General features: G+C 37.6%; 2 non-coding genes across 2 annotated transcripts; both read left to right on the top strand.

The window, feature by feature from the left end:
- Window positions 1-2,559: 2,559 nt before the first annotated feature.
- On the top strand, window positions 2,560-2,643 carry LOC149164383 (small nucleolar RNA Z101). Its single transcript, XR_016261034.1, has one exon. It is a non-coding gene; the product is annotated as a small nucleolar RNA Z101 (small nucleolar RNA).
- Window positions 2,644-2,763: 120 nt separating this feature from the next.
- Window positions 2,764-2,847, top strand: LOC149164382 (small nucleolar RNA Z102/R77). The gene has a single exon (XR_016261043.1). It is a non-coding gene; the product is annotated as a small nucleolar RNA Z102/R77 (small nucleolar RNA).
- The last annotated feature ends 18,494 nt before the right edge of the window (window positions 2,848-21,341 follow it).

The following is a 21,341-nucleotide window of genomic DNA, read 5'->3' as shown; positions in this document are numbered from 1 at the left end:
ATAGACTTCCTAAGCTAGCTTTAAATTCTAGCCAAAACCACCTAAGGCTCAATCGATGGTGGCATAAAGACACAAGGGCCTGGTTAAACTATTGGGAGATCAACGAAAATGATGCATTGCAAAACATAAATAACATTAAAGAAATTGTTACTTCTAAGTTCAAAGAAAAAATGTGGTGTGAAAAAGACTTAGCGACTAAAAGAAAATTAAGTTATTATAAGAAGGTCATCAACCCCACCCTAGAAGATCAAAAGTATCTCTCTATTTTAACTAGCTCAAAGAAGAAAATTAATATAGCAACGATTAGAAGGAATTCTCATGAGCTCCATAGTGAAACAGGTCGTTGGGCAGTTCCTAAAACGCCATGGACGGAAAGGATCTGCCGTATATGTGAGAATAGGAACATCGAGGATGAAAACCACTTCCTCTTAGAGTGCCCCGCATATAACCACATTAGATCTCAGTTTCATAATCTTTGTTACAATACTGACCTTCCTAGCCTTTTAAAATGTCAAAATTATAGTGAGCTCGGGAGGCTTCTCTCCAAGCTTTTTGAGCATAGAAATAAAATCTTAAATCAAAATAGATAATTTGTTTCTTTAGGTCCGATAGACCATTATTTGGTCTCAGTGGACGTTAACCATCATCATCATCATCATCATCATATATATATATATATATATTTTGTTATTAATAAATTACTTTTTAAGATAACCATCGAAAATTTTTCTGTCCTTAACAACATATTATTATATATATTTATGTTTTATATTAACAATAATTAGTAAATAATTTAAATAAATAAGTGAATTATCTTCTTAAACTAACCACTATAAATATTTTAACAACCTAATATCATAACTTTAATATATATATATATATATATATATATATATATATATATTAATTAATTATTTTTTAAAACTAACCATTAAAAATAATTTATGTATTAATATTAAAAATAATAATAATATTAAATTAATGAATAGTAATTTGATCTGGGTCAGTAGGTCAAAATCAGCTGTTGGTCGATTTAGCCTTTGGAGTCTCTGACTATTTAACATGCTAAGCTGGATCTGTTTCTTCAACTTGTCCTGACGATGAACCACACTCGTTGGTTCGAAAGGCGTCGACAAAGGTCTTTCCTCATGTGATGCTCAGACTATTTAACATGCTAAGCTCGATCTATTTCTAGGTCTTTCCTCATGTGATGCTCAGACTATTTAACATGCTAAGCTGGATCTATTTCTTCAACTTGTCCTGACCATGAACCACATTGGTTGGTTCGAAACACGTCCACAAAGGTCTTTCCTCATGTGATTTTCGCCGAAGTTCTGCTTACAACTATTATGGATCACATAAGTCTCAATTCAATAAACTTTACTTGAGTAAGTTAATATAAATTTTAAGTTCCAATATTATGAAAACTCATGATATTCCATTTTAGGTTATTAAAGTAAACTTTACTTGATTAAGTTAATATAAATTTTAAGTTCCAATATTATGAAAACTCATGATATTTCATTTTAGGTAATTAAAGTAAACTTTACTTGATTAAGTTAATATAAATTTTAAGTTCCAATATTATGAAAACTCATGATATGATATTCCATTTTTGTTCTTTGGATGAGGGACCACTTTTAAGTCTACTAAGGCATACATACTCTACCCCTATAGTTTTGAACACCTGTGACCTTTTAGGAAGAAACACATGCTCTTAACCATTAAGCCCACTCACACTATAATATAACCATTAAACCATTACCCATAATATATACCAAATAAAAAAATTCAAATCTTAAGATAAATTTTTTTTTATATCCAAATTAGATCCTCTCTCGGCTAAATCTGGATTTTAAAATAAATGTAAACTAAGTTACTTCCAAACCTCGGCAAGTCCAACACCCGATCCCATAAAACAAACTAGCTCCCGCAAACCCTAAATCGGACACATCAAACCCTAGAGTATAGTGTAGTTGGTTAAAACCGAACGTATGCGTCGTTGGATTTCGTCATTATTTTAAAATCCTGGCTCCCACAAGCCGTAAACCCAAGCCCATCAAACCCTAACAAAAAACCCAGTTCCCGCAAACCCTTAAATCGACACATCAAATCCCTAGAGTATAGCCTAGCTCCTGCAAACCCTAAACGTGATCCAGCCAAATCTGAGAAATACGTTTAAAACGCACCCACGAAGTCAGTTTTTCCAGTGATTCATCAATGAGTAATGTGTCGCAGAGGCTGTTATGATCCTCAATATCGCCATAGGCTCTGCTGTTGTTTTCTGTTTCTGCACAGGTTGAAATGAATTGGAATTAAATGTAGATTATATAAACGGCCACCCCTATCAATGTTGACGGGGAATGCCAATTGTAGACGTTATATCATATGATCTCTGATTTAGAGTGGGTTTATCATGACTCTTTTCCTGTCTGTTGTGTAGTTTATCCTATGAATATGATAATGCTTTCTCCTTGTTAATCTGCGACTTAATTTTCTGTACATGCTTAAACGAAGTGAAATTTAGGTTCCGTCTTAGGGTTTGTCGCGATGAATGATGAATTGCGTGTGATGAGAAACTCTATAATGGGTAATTTGCGGCTGAATACCGTGATGCCACACCTTAGAGACCTGATGCCATCATTCCTTCTTTCATTTGAATTTTGCAGTCATCTCTTTCACTTTTACTGTGTTGTTTTACGCTTTATTCTGTGAAGTGTCACCTGCTGTGGTTGGGTTTTATGCGTATCTGTGGATCTGGAGGAGTGAAATGACGAGCAAATGATTCCCTATTGGTTTGATTGCCAGGATGATGGCATTCTCAGTTAGTAGTCTATCTGATCACTCTGCAGGCCGAGCATTCTATGCTTATTATTTATGGGTTTTCGTTTTAAAGGGTGCATTTAAATATTTGGGAGATTTCGGCCTCTCGTGAGTAATTTCTTTCAGGCATTTAAAGGGTGGTTTTTTACTGTGTGTTACGAAGACGGTGGATTGTGGGTAAACTCTTTCTTCAAAGCACGCAAGTATTCTGAATTAACATGTTGGAACCATCGGTTTTTATCTTTTTCCTCTGCTAAGAGGACGAGTTTGCTTGTTTTTCATGCTAGCTTTGATTTCATAGTCCATTTATTAAACGCTAAAGGTTCAGGAGGTTCTTTAGTTTATGTTTAGGCCTCCATATGTTCAGACCCAGTAATTGTTTTGGCGTTTATTGATTAAAACTATTCATATAACGAGGTAAAACTAATTTGCATTAAAGCTTTTGTGGAATGTCTCTTGCGAGAGATATTGTCGTACAGTCATAGGCTTAGTTTTACAGACTTATGAAAGGAACTCGTAGAATAAATACTCAATGATATGGTATGTGATGCAGTTGTGAAGAAATACGTTTTTACGTTTTTCTAGTTTCCAAAGCAACAATGTCCAGCCGTACATTGATATATAGATGCAGTTGTATGAAGAAATCCATTTTTTTTTTCCGAAGCAAGGTCACATTCCCTCACATGCATTTCAAGCCTGTAAAGCAGATTCAAAATATGCAGAACTGGTTCAATCATAAGCATTGGTTTTGTGGGAGCAAATAGAACCATATAACCGCCAGACCATACACTGACAAACGACAATGTCTTGCGATATTTGTCCAATGGCCTATTCATAGCCAATTAATAGCCAATTATCTATGTCTCATGGAAATGGTCATACGTTTGAATGACTTACTTAACGCAGTTGAATCCCAAAAATGATATCTAATATAATGCACTGTGTAAATCCCCATACTTAATATCTATGTCTTGTCATCTAATCTAATTTTGGGTAGATGTCTGCGGTATTCATGACCAGTCATAATTGGCGTGCAATCTTCTCCAATATACTGTTCACCAATGCCTTGTCATTTCATCTATTCATCTTATAAATGATACATACGGTTTCTTTATTGGGGATGACTTGAACTCATGGAGATGTTGCTATTGTAGGGGCAAATGTGGCAGAAACAAATTTCCTGCAATCTCACCCAATAGACGATTCCTACGGAGCAATTGATTTTTTCAAACATCTGCGCATTTTCAAACATGGTGCCCATTTTTTTTCCAGGGTAAAAATCTTCTGTTTTTCTTTATATTACAAACAGTTGTATATATATCCAGTTATCCACGAGAATGCGTCTGCCTGCCAGCAAGTCTTACTGCCTAAGCAGTTAAAAGTTTCTTTGAAGTACGAACAGTTGCATATTAATTCAGTTATATCCGCGCTAACCATAAACAAGACATCCTTTCAGGCCGCTAGCATCCTAATCCGAAACAAACAGAGTGTTTGGCCATCCTAAACACAAATGCGCAGGGTCCGTTCCTGGGGCAGAGCACAATTGAAATTAAGGCTACTGGAGGATCTGCATTAGGGGGCAAGGGAGGATACCTCGGTTCCCACAGCTTGTGATCCTCGGGCTTCCAAAGTGGGACTTTAGGTTACTGGGTTATATTTTTTCCATATTTAAGGGAAACAACACTGAAGTCTTTCTTAGTCTCATTCTTGATTAACATGCTAATGTCATTGAGTTCCTGTTCCTATTCAGAACATCCTTTCATCCTCCCTTCATCCACTCTTAAGGCCTTTGAGTTCCTATTCCTCCCTTCATCCACTCTCAATGCCTTTGAGTTTGCATAGGTTAGAATATACGGTAGCCTTGCCTTTGTGATAGATCATTGAGATTAGCTTAGGAGTTTATTATCCTTGCTTTGACAAGGACTACATGGAGAAGGTCCTCGGTATTCATTACCCGTCATAATTGGCTTGCGATCTTCTCCAATATACTGTTCACCAATGCCTTGTAATTTCATCTATTCATCTTATAGATGATTCATACGGTGTCTTTATTGGGGATGACTTGAACTCATGGAGATGTTGCTATTGTAGGGGCAAATGTGGCAGAAACTCATTTCCTGCCATCTCCCCCAATAGACGATTCCTATGGAGCAATTGATTTTTTCAAACATCTGCGCATTTTCATGTATGGTAGATATGGTGCCCATTTTTTTTTCCAGGGTAAAAATCTGTTGACTTTTTTTTTTTATGGTACAAACAGTTGTATATACATCCAGTTATATCCGTGAGAATGCGTATGCCGGCCAGCAAGTCTTCTTGCCTAAGTAGTTAAAAGTTTCGTTGAAGTACGAGTAGTTGCATATTCATTCAGTTATATCCGTGCTAACCATAAACAAGACATCATTTCAGGCTGTTAGCATCCTAATCCCAAACAAACAGAGTGTTTGGCCATCCTAAACAAAAATGCCCAGGGTCCGTTCCTGGGGCAGAGCACAACTGAAATCAAGGCTACTGGAGTATCTGCATTAGGGGGGTAAGAGAGGATACCTCGGTTCCCACAGCTTGTGATCTTCAGGCTTCCAAAGTGGGACTTCAGGTTACTGGGCTATATTTTTTCCATATTTAAGGAAAACAACACTGAAGTCTTTCTTAGTCTCATTCTTGATTAACATGCTCAGAATCCCTTCATCCATTTTTAATGCCATTGAGTGATATTCAGGACACCCTTTCATCCTCCCTTCATTCACTCTTAAGGCCTTTGAGTTCCTATTCCTCCCTTCATCTACTCTCAATGCGTTTAAGTTTGCACAGGTTAGAATATCCAGCAGCTTTCCCTTTGTGATGGATCGTTGAGATTAGCTTAGAAGTTTATTATTATTGCTTTGACAAGGACTACATGGAGGTAGTCCTCAGTATTCATAACCAGTGATAATTGGCTTACAATCTTCCCCAATATACTGTTCACCAATGCCTTGTAATTTCATCTTTATCTTATAGATGATTCATACGGTGTCTTTATCGGGGATGACTTGAACTCATGGAGATGTTGCTATTGGAGGGGCAAATGTGGCAGAAACGCATTTCCTGGGATCTCCTCCAATAGACGATTCTTATGGAGCAATTGTGTTTTTCAAACATCTGCGCATTTTCATGTATGGTTGGCGTGGCGTGGTGCCCATTTTTTTTCCAGTGTAAAAATCTTTTCTACTTTTCTTCATACTACAAACAGTTGTATATACATCCAGTTATATCCATGTGAATGCTTCTGCCGCCCAGCAAGTAGTGCCTAAGTAGTTAAATGTTTCTTAAATCTTTGAAGTACAAACAGTTGCATATTCATTCAGTTATATCCATGCTAACCATAAACACCACATTCTTTCAGGCTGTTAGCATCCTAATCCCAAACAGAGTGTTTGGCCATCCTAAACACAATCGCCCAGGTTCCATTCCTGGGGCAGAGCACAATTGAAATTAAGGCTACTGGAGGATCTGCATTAGGGGGCAAGGGAGTATACCTCAGTACCCACAGCTTGTGATCTTCAGGGTTCCAATGTGGGACTTAAGTTTATTGGGCTATATTTTTTCCATATTTAAGTCTCCTTCTTGATTAACATGCTCAGAATCTCTTCATCCACTTTTAATGCTATTAATTGATATTCAGGACATCCTTTCATCCTCCTTTCATCCACTCTTAAGGCCTTTGAGTTCCTATTCATCGGTTTATCCACTCTCAATGCCTTTGAGTTTGTACAGGTTAGAATATCCGGTAGCCTTGCCTTTGTGACGGGTCATTGAGATTAGCTTAGGAGTTTATTATTATTCCTTTGACAAGGACTAATTGGATGTAGTCCTCAGTATTCATAACCAGTCATAATTGGCTTGAAATATTCTCCAATATACTGTTCACCAATGCCTTGTAATTTCATCTATTCATCTTATAGATGATTCATACGTTGTCTTTATTGGGGATGACTTGAACTCATGCAGATGTTGCTATTGTAGGGTTAAATGTGGCAGAAACACATTCCCTGCAATCTCCCCTGATAGGCCATTCCGATGGAGCAATTGATTTTTTCAAACATTAGCAAATTTTCATGTGTGGTAGGTATGGTGCCCATTTTTTTTCCAGGGTAAAAATATTCTCTGTTTTTCTTTATAGTAGAAAAGTTGTATATACATCCAGTTATATCCATGAGAATGCGTCTGCCGGCCAGCAAGTCTTACTGCCTATTTAGTTAAAAGTTTTTTTTGAAGTACGAACAGTTGCATATTCATTCAGTTATATCCGTGCTAACCATAAACAAGACATTCTTTCAGTCTGTTAGAATCCTAATCCCAAAAAAACAGTGTTTGGCCATCCAAAACACAAATGCGCAGGGTCAGTTCCTGTGGCAGAGGGCAATTGAAATTAAGGCTACTAGAGGATCTGCATTAGGAGACAAGGGAGGATACCTCGGTTCCCACAGCTTGTGGTCTCCAGGCTTCCAAAGTGGGACTTCAGGTTACTGGGCTATATTTTTTTTCCATATTTAAGGAAAACAACGCTGAAATCTTTCTTAGTCTCATTCTTGATTAACATGCTGAGAATCCCTTCATCCACTTTTAATGCCATTGAGTGATATTCAGGACATCATTTCATCATCCCTTCATCCACTCTTAATGCCATTGAGTGATATTCAGGACATCATTTCATCATCCCTTCATCCACTCTTAAGGCCTTTGAGTTCCTATTCCTCCCTTCATCCACTCTCAATGCCTTTGAGTTTGCACAGGTTAGAATTTGTGATGGGTCATTGAGAATTTGAGATTAGCTTAGGAGTTTATTATTATTGCTTTGACAAGGACTACATTGAGGTAGTCCTCAGTGTTCATAACCAGTCATTGGCTTGCAATCTTCTCCAATACACTGTTCATCAATGCCTTCTAATTTCATCTATTCATCTTATAGATGATTCATACGGTGTCTCTATTGGGAATGACTTGAACACGTGGAGATGTTACTATTGTAGGGGCAAATGTGGCAGAAACACATTTCCTGCGATCTCCCCCAATAGACGATTCCTATGGAGCAATTGATTTTTTCAAACATCTGCCCATTTTCATGTATGGTAGGTATGGTGACCATTTTTTTCCAGGGTAAAAATCTTTTATGTTTTTCTTTATGGTACAAACAGTTGTATATATATCCAGTTATATCCGCGAGAATGCCATCAAGTCTTACTGCCTAAGTAGTTAAAAGTTTCTTTGAAGTAAGAACAGTTGCATATTTATTCAGTTATATCCGTGCTAACCATAAACAGGACATCCTTTCAGGCTGTTAGCATCCTAATCCCAAACAAACAGAGTGTTTGGCCATCCTAAACACAAACGCGCAGGTTCTTTTGGGGCAGAGCACAATTGAAATTAAGGCTACTGGAGGCTCTGCACTAGAGGGCAAGCGGCATTAGGGGGCAAGGAGGATACCTCGGTTCCCACAGCTTGTGATCTTCGGGTTTCCAAAGTGGGACTTCAGGTTACTGGGCTATATTTTTTCCATATTTAAGCAAAACAACACAGAAGTCTTTCTTAGTCTCATTCTTGATTAACATGCTCAGAATCCCTTCATCTAATTTTTATGCCATTCAGTGATATTCAGGACATCCTTTCATCCTCCCATCATCCTATTCCTCCCTTCATCCACTCTCAATGCCTTTGAGTTTGCACAGGTTAGAATATCTGGCAGCCTTGCCTTTGTGATGGGTCATTGAGATTAGCTTAGGAGTTTATTATTATTGCTTTGACAAGGACTATATGGAGGTAGTCCTCAGTATTCATAACCAGTCATAATTGGCTTGCAATCTTCTCCAATATACTGTTCACCAATGCCTTGTAATTTCATCTATTCATCTTAAAGATGATTCATACGGTGTCTTTATTGGGGATGACTTGAACTCATGGAGATGTTGCTATTGTAGGGGCAAATGTGGCAGAAACACATTTCCTGCCATCTCCCCCAATAGATGATTCCTATGGAGCAATTGATTTTTTCAAACATCTGCCCATTTTCATGTATGGTATTTATGGTGCCCATTTTTTTCCAGGGTAAAAATCTTTTCTGTTTTTCTTTATGGTACAAACAGTTGTATATACATCCAGTTATATCCACGAGAATGCCTTCAAGTCTTACTGCCTAAGTAGTTAAAAGTTTCTTTGAAGGAAGAACAGTTGCATATTTATTCAGTTATATAAGTTTTTTTGAAGGAAGAACAGTTGCATATTTATTCAGTTATATGCGTGCTAACCGCAAACAGGACATCCTTTCAGGCTATTAGCATCCTAATCCCAAACAAACAGAGTGTTTGGCCATCCTAAACACAGATGCACAGGGTCTGTTTCTGGGGCAGGGCACAATTGAAATGAAGGCCACTGGAGGCTCTGCATTAGAGGGCAAGCGGCATTAGGGGGCAAGGGAGGATACCTCGGTTCCCACAGCTTGTGATCTTTGGGTTTCCAAAGTGGGACTTCAGGTTACTGGGCTATATTTTTTCCATATTTAAGGAAAACAACACAAGTCTTTATTAGTCTCATTCTTGACTAACACCCTCAGAATCCCTTCATCTAATTTTGATGCCATTCAGTGATATTCAGGACATCCTTTCATCCTCCCATCATCCTTTTCCTCCCTTCATCCACTCTCAATGCCTTTGAGTTTGCACAGGTTAGAATATCCGGCAGCCTTGCCTTTGTGATGGGTCATTGAGATTAGCTTAGGAGTTTATTATTATTGCTTTGACAAGGACTACATGGAGGTAGTCCTTAGTATTCATAACCAGTCATAATTGGTTTGCAATCTTCTCCAATATACTGTTCACCAATGCCTTGTAATTTCATCTATTCATCTTATAGATGATTCATACGGTGTCTTTATTGGGGATGACTTGAACTCATGGAGATGTTGCTATTGTAGGGGCAAATGTGGCAGAAACACATTTCATCTTCCCCAATAGACGATTCCTATGGAGCAATTGATTTTTCAAACATCTGCACATTTTCATGTACTACTGTATGGTGCCCATTTTTTTTCCAGAGTAGAAATCTTTTCTGTTTTTCTTTATAGTACAAACAATTGTGTATACATCCAGTTATATCCATGAGAATATGTTTTGCTGACCAGCAAGTCTTACTGCCAAAGTAGTTAAAAGTTTCTTTGAAGTACGAACAGTGGCATATTCATTCAATTATATCTGTGCTAACCATAACAATACATCCTTTCAGACTGTTAGCATCCTAATCCCAAACAAACAGAGTGTTTGGCCCTCCTAAACACAAACGTGCAGGGTCCGTTCCTGGGGCAGAGCACAATTGAAATTAAGGCTACTGGAGGATCTGCATTAGGGGGCAAGGGAGGATACATTGGTACCCACAGCTTGTGATCTTCAGGCTTCCAAAGTGGGACTTCAGTTTACTGGGCTATAATTTTTCTATATTTAAGGAAAATAACACTGAAGTCTTTCTTAGTCTCATTCTTGATTAACATGCTCAGAATCCCTTCATCCACTTTTAATGCCATTAAATGATATTCAGGACATCCTTTCATCCTCCCTTCATCCCTTTTTAAGGCCTTTGAGTTCTTATTCCTCCCTTTATCCACTCTCATTGCCTTTGAGTTTGTACAGGTTAGAATATCCGGCAGCCTTGCCTTTGTGATGGGTCATTGAGATTAGCTTAGGAGTTTATTATTATTCCTTTGACAAGGACTACAAGGAGGTAGTCCTCAATATTCATAACCAGTCATAATTGGCTTAAAATATTCTCCAATACACTGTTCACCAATACCTTGTAATTTCATCTATTCATCTTATAGATGATTCATACGTTGACTTTATTGGGGATGACTTGAACTCATGCAGATGTTGCTATTGTAGGGTTAAATGTGGTAGAAACACATTTCTTGCAATCTTCCCCAATAGGTGATTCCTGTGGAGCAATTTATTTTTTCAAACATCAACACATTTTCATGTATGGTAGGTATGGTGCCCATTTTTTTTTCCGGGTAAAAATATTCTCTGTTTTTCTTTATAGTAGAAACAATTGTATATACATCCAGTTATATCCAAGAGAATGTGTCTGCTGGCCAGTAAGTCTTACTACCTAATTAGTTAAAAGTTTCTTTGAAGTACGAACAATTGCATATTCATTCAGTGTATATTCGTACTAACCATAAACAAGACATCCTTTCTGTTAATCCTAATCCCAAACAAACAATGTTTGGTTATCCTAAACATAAATGCGCAGGGTCTGTTCCTGTGGCAGAGCACAATTGAAATTAAGGCTGTTAGAGGATCTGCATTAGGAGGCAAGGGAGGATACCTCGGTTCCCACAGCGTGTGGTCTTTAGGATTCCGAAGTGGTACCTCAGTTATTGGGCTATATTTTTTCCATGTTTAAGGAAAACAATGCTGAAGTCTTTCTTAGTCTCATTCTTGATTAACATGCTGAGATCCCTTCATCCACTTTTAATGCCATTGAGTGATATTTAGGACATCCTTTCATCCTCCCTTTATCCAATCTTAAGGCCTTCGAGTTCCTATTCCTCCCTTCATCCACTCTCAATGCCTTTGAGTTTGCATAGGTTAGAATATCCGGCAGCCTTGTCTTTGTGATGAGTCATTGAGATTAGCTTAAGGGTTTATTATTATTGCTTTGACAAGAAGTACATGGAGGTAGTCCTAAGTATTCATAACCAGTCATAATTGGTTTGCAATCTTCTCCAATATACTATTCACTAATGCCTTGTAATTTCATCTATTCATTTTATAGATGATTCATACGGTATCTTTATTGGGGATGACTTTAACTCATGGAGATATTGCTATTGTAGGGCAAATGTGGCAGAAACACATTTCATTTGCCCCAATAGACGATTCGTATGGAGCAATTGATTTTTTCAAACATCTGCACATTTTCATGTACTATCGTATGGTGCTCATTTTTTTTCCAGGGTAAAAATCTTTTCTATTTTTCTTTATAGTTCAAACAATTGTATATACATCTAGTTATATCCATGAGATTGTGTTTTGTTGAACAACAAGTCTCACTGCTTGTTACGCCAGGCAGTAACTCCATAAGGCAAAAATGATTTGTGTGTTTAATTCCATCAGGTAGGTGTTTGTAATATCCATGAGATTGTGTTTTGTTGAACATCAAGTCTCACTGCCTGTCACGCCAGACAGTGACTCCATAAGGCAATGATTTGTGTGTTTAATTCCATCATATAGGTGTTCGTAATATACATGAGGGAGAGACCTGTTCAGTTCATCTCCTGATGACTGTTTATATTTCTAATTTATTTATTTACATAAATTCACCCAATCACAAGGATTAGGTGTCAACATTCCCCTCTTAATCTGAAGGGATGTTGGTGAGTCCAAGCATCATTTTGAATTGTTCAAGCTTTTCTCTTCCAAGCATCTTTGGTGAAGATGTTTGCAATTTACTCATTTGTGGAACAATGACGAAGATGGATTGTTTTGGCCTCAACATGATGTCGAATCAGATGATATTTAGTATTGATGTGTTTCGTTCGATCATGGAATTTTGGGTTTTTGGCAACTTTATTGTAGAGGTATTGTCAATCATGAGTGGAGTTGATTGTACTTGTTTTACCTGCAAATCTTCAAGAATTTTCTTAAGCCACAATTTCTTTTGTTGCTTTAGCTATTGCCACGTATTTTGCTTTTGTTGTGGAATTTGATGGAACTGATTGTTTGCATGATTTCTAGGAGACAACTCTTGATCCAAAACTCATAACATATTTTGAAGTTGATACCCTAGTTTCTTTGTCTCCATCGAAGTCTAAATCAGAGTATCCAATCAAGTTGAAGTCGTTCACCTGTGTATACTTGATTTCAAAGTCTTGAGTTCCCTTCAAGTACCTTAGAACTCTTTTTGCAGCAGATCAATGTCCCTCACAAGGTTTTTGCATAAACCTAGAGAGGATTCCAATAGCAAACGGAATGTCTGATCTGGTAGTAGTTAGGTAGTTGAGACTTCCTACAAGCTGTCTATACTTTGTTGCATCCTCAAATTCTTTTCTTTCAATAGATGTGAGCTTTAAGTTTTGTTCCATTGGAGTAGTAAGAGGATTGCACTCTGTCATGCCAAATTTGTTCCACAGATCTGCAATGTATTTTTTTTGAGAAAGAAATATGGACTTTGGATGTTGAGTTATTTCAATGCCAAGATAGTAATGAACATAGCCCAAATTAGTGATTTCAAAACTTTTCCCCAATTCCTTCTTTATGGATGGAATGTAGCTTTCATTGTTCCCCGTCATCAAAAGATCATCTACATATACCACAAGATATACAACTGTTTTGCCAACTTTCTTAACAAATAAAGTTGCATCATCAAGATCAAAATGTTTGAAATTGAGTTTCAGGAGATGCTCAGTTAGTTTTTCATACCAGGCTCGCGGTGCTTGTTTAAGGCCATACAAGGACTTCACAAGTTTTCTTACTTTATGTTTATGTCTTTTCACAACAAATCCTTCAGGCTCGGACATAAAAACATTCTCTTTTAGATCTCCATTCAAGAAAATCAGTTTTTACATCCATTTGATGGACTTTCCAACCGTTCTGCGCTGCTAGTGCAAAGAGTGTCCGGATGGTAGCTCATTTTTCTTTGGGGGCAAAAGTCTCCTCATAATTGACCCCATCTTTCTGTGCAAAACCTTTTGCCATAAGCCTAGCTTTGTGCTTGTCAAGTGAGCCATCAGTTTTATACTTGTTCTTGTAGACCCACTTGCAGCCACTTGGTTTGGTTCCTAATGGAGGATCAACCAGCTTCCAAGTGCTTTTCTTTATGAGGGCATCATACTCCTTTTGCATCGCTTCTTTCTATTCATCATGAGAAGCAACTTTTTTGAAGGAAGTTGGTTAAAAATTTGTAGACAAGTTCAATTCACAATCATAAGAAACATCCATATCAACAGGTGAATTAGAGCCATCTACATCACTTCCATTATGCCGGTTTGAATTTTTGGTTCTTGTCTTTCCAACTTCATTAGGATGAACACTTTCAAGTGTCTTTGTCAACCACTTTTGGGGACCTTTCTTAGATGGTCCAGGGAGTTGGCACTGAATCAAGATTGAATCTCACAATTTTATCAATCACATCATTTAAAGCATCATCTGTTGTTGGAGTTTCATGTGGGGAGAATGTTTCGGAAGAAAATTCCACATGTTGATTTAGTATAGGAATCCCTCTTTCAAGATGTGGAATCTGATTATCAAATTCTTGAAAGATTTTGTTTTTGCGAATCTATTTAAGCGATCAAGTTGTCACTTAACAACATTGTCAGTTTTGGATGATTCAAGAAAAATTACATCTCTAGATACAACAAACTTCTTATTTACTTCATCATAGAGTTGGTATGCTTTGAAGGTGTTTGAATACCCCACGAAGATACACTTACGACTTCTAGCACCAAGTTTGTTTATATGTACCTTTGGTATCAAGGCATAACAGGTGGAACCAAAGATCCTGAAATGCTTTACCGAAGGAACATGTCCATACCACATTTCATATGGAGTTTTGTTTCTTATAGCATTAGATGGACATCTATTCTTTATATATGCAGCACATAGAACAACATCAACCCAAAACATTATCTTTACATTTTTGAAGAAGAGCATGGATCGTACCATATTTAAGATTGTCCTATTCATTCTTTCAGCTACACCATTCTGTTGGGGATTATAAGGCACAGTTGTTTGATGTTTGATCCCATGTTGGCGAAGATATTTTTCAAATTCATTTGATGTGTATTATTTTCCATATCAGTGTGAATAGACCCAATATGAGATTGTGCATCATTTTCAATCCATTTATGAAAATTTTTGAATGTTTGAAAAGCCTCAGATTTGTTCTTCAATAAATAAATCCAACATATTCTGGTGTAGTCATCAATAAATGTCATGATATATTTATTTCCATTCGCAGAAGGAACATGGATTGGACCACATAAATCTGAATGAATGAGTACAAGTTTTCTATGTGCTCTTGGATGTCAATCATGAAAAAACTGTTTGCTATGCTTTCCTAGAATGCAAGCATCACATTGCTTAAGTTTCCTAGGAATTGTCGGCAAGCAGCAACACCATTTTTTTTCAACAAGCAGAGACTGTCATAGTTCAAATGTCCAAATCTAGCATGCCATAATAAACTTATGGAAGTGTACTTTCTTCATGATGAGAATTGTATGAAAAATGTTGTGCATGAGCAGAGGTTCCTTGCAGTTTGAGAAGCCTTTCTTCTTTTATTCCCCTCACGACAAGTGAGTGGTCAGATGCTTTTCTTACTCAAGCTTGCCATCAAACATATGAATGGAGTGACCTTGTTGGTGGATGTGGACCAAGGATAACAATTTTTTCTTGAGCTGTGGGAGATATAGAACATGATGCAGAAGAAAGTTTGGAAGACCATGCAGTTTAAGCCTGATTGTGCCAAGCCTCGATAGCTTGATTTTTGATTGATCTGCAAAGTATACTGCTCCATCAACCATTGTTAGTGAAATCTTCAAAAAAACCTTTTCTATGAGTCATGTGGCAGGTTGCTCCTGAATCATGTAACCAATCATTTTTCCAAGAAGCAAATGAAACATTAAATAAATCTTCATTTACTCCAATGTTACATTGTGTCTCAACATAGTGAACGGATTTAGGTGCTTTACCTTTGTCTGTATCATCAATTTTACCTTTCTGTTGGTTTCTTTTTTGCTCAATTTTGTCCCATGGTAACTTGCATGTAGAGGCATCATGTGATCTATTTATTTTGCAGCGTATGCAGTGCAAATTTGCCTTTTCTCCTTGAGAATGTCTGCCCCCTGCTTTTGAAATATTTTTCTCTTCCTTTTTGACCACCTCTTCCTCTTGTAGAATCTTGAGTAGGATGCTTTTCTTTATGAGCAAGGCACACAACCTCTTCAGAAGATTCAAGCGCTGTCTTCTTTCCAAAAGCTTTCTTTCTTTCAGCGAATTTTTTCACAAGAGAGTCAAAGGTTATTATATCTTTGAGATTTTCATTTTCTTGCAATGACTCAAGATAATTGGAGTAAGTAAGATAAAGTGCTTTGAGAAAAGAGATAAGATGAATATCTAATTCAACCTTAGTGGATTTGATATCATGCATTATAGACTTTACTTCGGATGCAAAAGCAAGAGGATCATCATTTTGCAGTTCAAGAGTGAAGAGTTTAATCATGAGTTGAACAACTTCAAGTGAAGAATGTGAGTCATAGAGTTCTTTCAACTTTTGTAAGGCTTCAAAGGCAGTTGAATATGACGAAATGTGGTGACTCACCTCTTCATTTACAGATGCTGTGATTAATGCATAAGCTTTGCTGTTTTTGTTTTCCCAAATGACGAGCTCTTTGCCTGAGGTAGGTTGTACTGGTTCATTGTCTCTGTCTCTGGCACACTTCTTTCCACAACTCATTGAAAATAAGGGTGTGTTTTATCATTCGGGACCATTCAGAATAGTTCTCCTTGCCAGTGAGAACTATTCCCACCATGGATATGATTGAATGCATTCTATAAAAATTATTTTTGCTAATAGAAAAATACTTCTGCTAGCAAGAAAAAAATTTGTGTACAAAAATACTTCTGCTGGCAAAAAATGTGCTTTTGTGGAAGAGATATTAGAGCAGATATCAAAGTGGGTTCGGGCCCCACGACGGTATTTACAAACAATATATTAAACACAGTGAATACACCTCCGTCTCCCCATACTACTATGTTCGTAGAATCTTTTGAATCAAGCAACGAAGAAATATTCATTGATAAAGAAAAAACTGGCGGTGAAGACCATGTTTACCTCTAAGCAATGGCTATTCCAAAACCAATTGCCTGTAGTACAACATGGGCATTGCATTGAAAATGAAGATAGTTGAGATCGACCACTATGCCAACTACAATTTTATGCCACATCGGCCAGCTCTATTACTACTGCGTATCCTTGATTTTCTTCAAAGCACCGACAAGGCTCACATTGGTCATGAAATCATGTTTTAATAGATGGGCATTGTGCTGTGAGGGGATTGTATGGTTAGAGTCCGAGCGGTGGTGGCCACACAACATTATATCCCAGGTATATGCAGAGGCATATTGGGTATATCAAAGTATGGGAATCTCTTCCTGGAGAGATAGCGGAAACCGATATTAAATCGTGGGAGAGTTTGGAAGTAAACCGTAGGAGAGTCGAGCGATATTACACGAGTAATGAACAACAGAGGCAGCGCGATATTAACCTGGAGTATTAACAACAAAGGTAGCGCGGTATTAATCTGGAGTGTGGTGAGGAGTGAATATTAACCTGGAGTATTAACAACAAAGGTAGCGCGGTATTAATCTGGAGTGTGGTGAGGAGTGATCGGACAGGACGCTGCGAGATTGATTACAATGGTGGTGTGGTGCTTAATGTTTGGAATATTTAAAAAAAATGCATATGATAGTGTAATGTGGTGAGTTATCACAGTAAAATGGAGCAAGAGAGGATATGTATGTTAACGCACAACACTTCTTTTATGAAACGTTTATGGACAGTCAGGACAATGCTTCTTTTATGAAACGTTCATGGACAGTCCAGACAGTGCAGGTAAACAACGTTTAGACCTGGTAGCGACTGTGGAGGGGCAGGTCTTTATAAATGGAATATGACAGACAAAGGGTGCAACTAATTGTATGGAGGAGCAGCGCAGGTATATGTGAGTAGACAAGGGACATAAGAGCTAAAAAAGGAGCTGGCTCTGATACCATGTCAGGCAGGCAGTAATTGCATAAAGCAAAAATGATTTGTGTTTAATTCCATCAGGGAGGTGTTCATTATATACATGAGGGAGAGACTGTTCAGTTCATCTCTTGATGGCTGTTCATATTTCTAATTTATTTATTTACATAAATTCACCCAATCGCAAGGATTAGGTGTCAACACTGCCAAAGTAGTTAAAAGTTTCTTTGAAGTACGAACATTGGCATATTCATTCAGTTAAATCCGTGCTAACCATAAACAAGACATCCTTTCAGACTATTAGCATCCTAATCCCAAACAAACAGAGTGCTTGGCCATCCTAAACACAAATGTGCAGGGTCCGTTCCTGTGGCAGAGCACAATTGAAATTAAGGCTATTGGAGGATCTGCATTAGGAGGCAAGGGAGGATACCCCGGTTCCCACAACTTGTGCTCTTAAGGCTTCCAAAGTGGTACTTAAGTTACTGGGCTATATTTTTTTCATATTTAAGGAAAACAACGCTAAAGTCTTTCTTAGTCTCATTCTTGATTAACATGTTGAGATTCCCTTCATCCACTTTTAATGCCATTAAGTGATATTCAGGACATCCTTTCATCCTCTCTTTATAAAGTCTTAAGGCCTTTGAGTTCCTATTCCCCCCTTCATCCACTCTCAATGCCTTTGAGTTTGCACAGGTTAGAATATCCGGTAGCCTTGCCTTTGTGATGGGTCATTAAGATTAGCTTAGGAGTTTATTATTATTGCTTTGACAAGGACTACATGGAGGTAGTCCTCAGTATTCATAACCAGTCATAATTGGCTTGCAATCTTCTCCAATATACTGTTCACCAATGCCTTGTAATTTCACCTATTCATCTTATAGATGATTCCTATGGTGTCTTTATTGGGGATGACTTGAACTCATGGAGATGTTGCTATTGTAGGGGCAAATGTGGCAGAAACACATTTCATCTCCCCCAATAGATGATTCCTATGGAGCAATTGATTTTTTCAAACATCTGTGCATTTTCATGTACTACTGTATGATGCCCATTTTTTTTCCAGGGTAAAAATATTTTTTGTTTTTCTTTATAGTACAAACAATTGTATATACATCCAGTTATATCCATGAGAATGTGTTTTTCCGACCAGCAAGTCTTAGTGCCAAAGTAGTTAAAAGTTTCTTTGAAGTACGAACAGTGGCATATTCATTCAGTTCTATCCGTGCTAACCATAAACAAGACATTCTTTCAGACTGGTAGCATCCTAATCCCAAACAAATAGAGTGTTTAGCCCTCCTAAACACAAATGCGCAGGGTCCGTTCCTGGGTCAGATCACAATTGAAATTAAAGCTACTGGAGGATCTGCATATGGGGTCAAGGGAGGATACATTGATACCCACAACTTGTGATCTTCAGGCTTCCAAAGTGGGACTTCAGTTCACTGGGTTATAATTTTTCCATATTTAAGGAAAACATCACTGAAGTCTTTCTTAGTCGCATTCTTGATTAACATGCTTAGAATCCCTTCATCCACTTTTAATGCCATTAAACGATATTCAGGACATCCTTTCATCCTCCCTTCATCCACTCTTAAGGCCTTTGAGTTCTTATTCCTCCCTTTATCCACTCTTAATGCCTTTGAGTTTGTACAGGTTAGAATATCCAGCAGCCTTGCCTTTGTGATGGGTCATTGAGATTAGCTTAGGAGTTTATTATTATTCCTTTGACAAGGACTACATGGAGGTAGTCCTCAATATCGATAACCAGTCATAATTGGCTTGAAATATTCACCAATATACTGTTCACCAATGCCTTGTAATTTCATCTATTCATCTTATAGATGATTCATACGTTCTCTTTATTGGGGATGACTTGAACTCATGCAGATGTTGTTATTGTAGGGTTAAATGTGGTAGAAACACATTTCCTGCAATCTCCCACAATAGGTGATTCCTATGGAGCAGTTGATTTTTTCAAACATTAGCACATTCTCATGTATGGTAGTTATGGTGCCCATTTTTTTTCTTGGGTAAAAATATTCTCTGTTTTCTTTATAGTACAAACAATTGTATATACATCCAGTTATATCCATGAGAATGTGTAGGCTGGCCAGCAAGTCTTACTGCCTAATTAGTTAAAAGTTTCTTTGAAGTACGAATAGTTGCATATTCATTCAGTGTATATCTGTGCTAACCATAAACAAGACATCCTTTTAGGCTGTTAGAATCCTAATCCCAAACAAACAGTGTTTGGCCATCCTAAACACAAATGTGCAGGGTCCATTCCTGTGGCAGAGCACAACTGAAATTAAGGCTATTAGAGGATCTACATTAGGAGGCAAGGGAGGATACCTCAGTTCCCACAGCTTGTGGGCTTCAGGGTTCCAAAGTGGTACTTCAGTTACACGGCTATATTTCTTCCATATTTAAGGAAAACAACGCTGAAGTCTTAGTCTCATTCTTGATTAACATGCTGAGAATCCCTTCATCCACTTTTAATACCATTGAATGATATTCAGGACATACTTTCATCCTCCCTTTATCCAGTCTTAAGGCCTTTGAGTTCCTATTCCTCCCTTCATCCACACTCAATGCTTTTGAGTTTGCACAGGTTAGAATATCCGGCAGCCTTGCCTTTGTGATGGGTCATTGATATTAGCTTAGGAGTTTATTATTATTGCTTTGACAAGGACTACATGGAGGTAGTCCTCAATATTCATAATCAGTCATAATTGGTTTGCAATCTTCTCCAATACACTGTTCACCAATGCCTTGTAATGTCATCTATTCATCTTCTAGATGATTCATATGATGTCTTTATTGGGGATGACTTGAACTCATGGAGATGTTGCTATTGTAGGGGCAAAAGTGGCAGAAACACATTTCATCTCCCCCAATAGACGATTCCTATGGAGCAATTGATTTTTTCAAACATATGCGCATTTTCATGTATGGTAGGTATGGTGCCCATTTCCTTTCAAGGGTAAAAATCTTTTATGTTTTTCTTTATAGTACAAACAATTGTATATACATCTTGTTATATCCATGAGGATGCGTTTTGCCGAACAACAAGTCTTATTGCCTAAGTAGTTAAAAGTTTCTTTGAAGTACGAACAATGACATATTCATTCAGTTATATCCGTGCTAACCATAAACAAGACATCCTTTTTGGCTATTAGCATCCTAATCCCAAACAGACAGAGTGTTTGGCCATCCTAAACACAAACGCGCAGGGTCCGTTCCTAGGGCGCATCTCAATTGAAATTAGGGCTACTAGAGGATCTACATTAGGGGGCAAGGGAGGACACCTCTGTTCCCATAGCTCGTGATCTTGAGGGTTCCAAAGTGGGACTTCAAGATACGAGTCTATATTTTTTCCATATTTAAGGAAAACAACATTGAAGTCTTTCTTAGTCTCATTCTTTATTTAACATGTTCTTGATTAACATGCTCAGAATCCCTTCATCCTTTCATCCTCCCTTCATCCACTCGTAAGGCCTTTGAGTTCCTATTCCTCCCTTCATCCACTCTCAATGGCTTTGAGTTTTCACAGGTTAGATTATCCAACAACCTTGCCTTTGTGATGGGTCATTGAGATTAGCTTAGGAGTTTATTATTATTGCTTTGACAAGGACTACATGGAGGTAGTCTTCAGTGTCCATAACCAGTCATAGTTGGCTTGCAATCTTCTCCAATACACTGTTCACCAATGCCTTGTAATTTCATCCATTCATCTTATAGATGATTCA

The sequence above is a fragment of the Pinus tabuliformis genome, chromosome 5_1 (assembly GCF_031772625.1).
Source record: "Pinus tabuliformis cultivar Carrire ecotype Pingquan chromosome 5_1, CPIR1, whole genome shotgun sequence".
In the NCBI taxonomy this organism is placed as follows: Eukaryota; Viridiplantae; Streptophyta; class Pinopsida; order Pinales; family Pinaceae; genus Pinus; species Pinus tabuliformis.
This window is presented reverse-complemented; position numbering and strand designations above follow the sequence as displayed.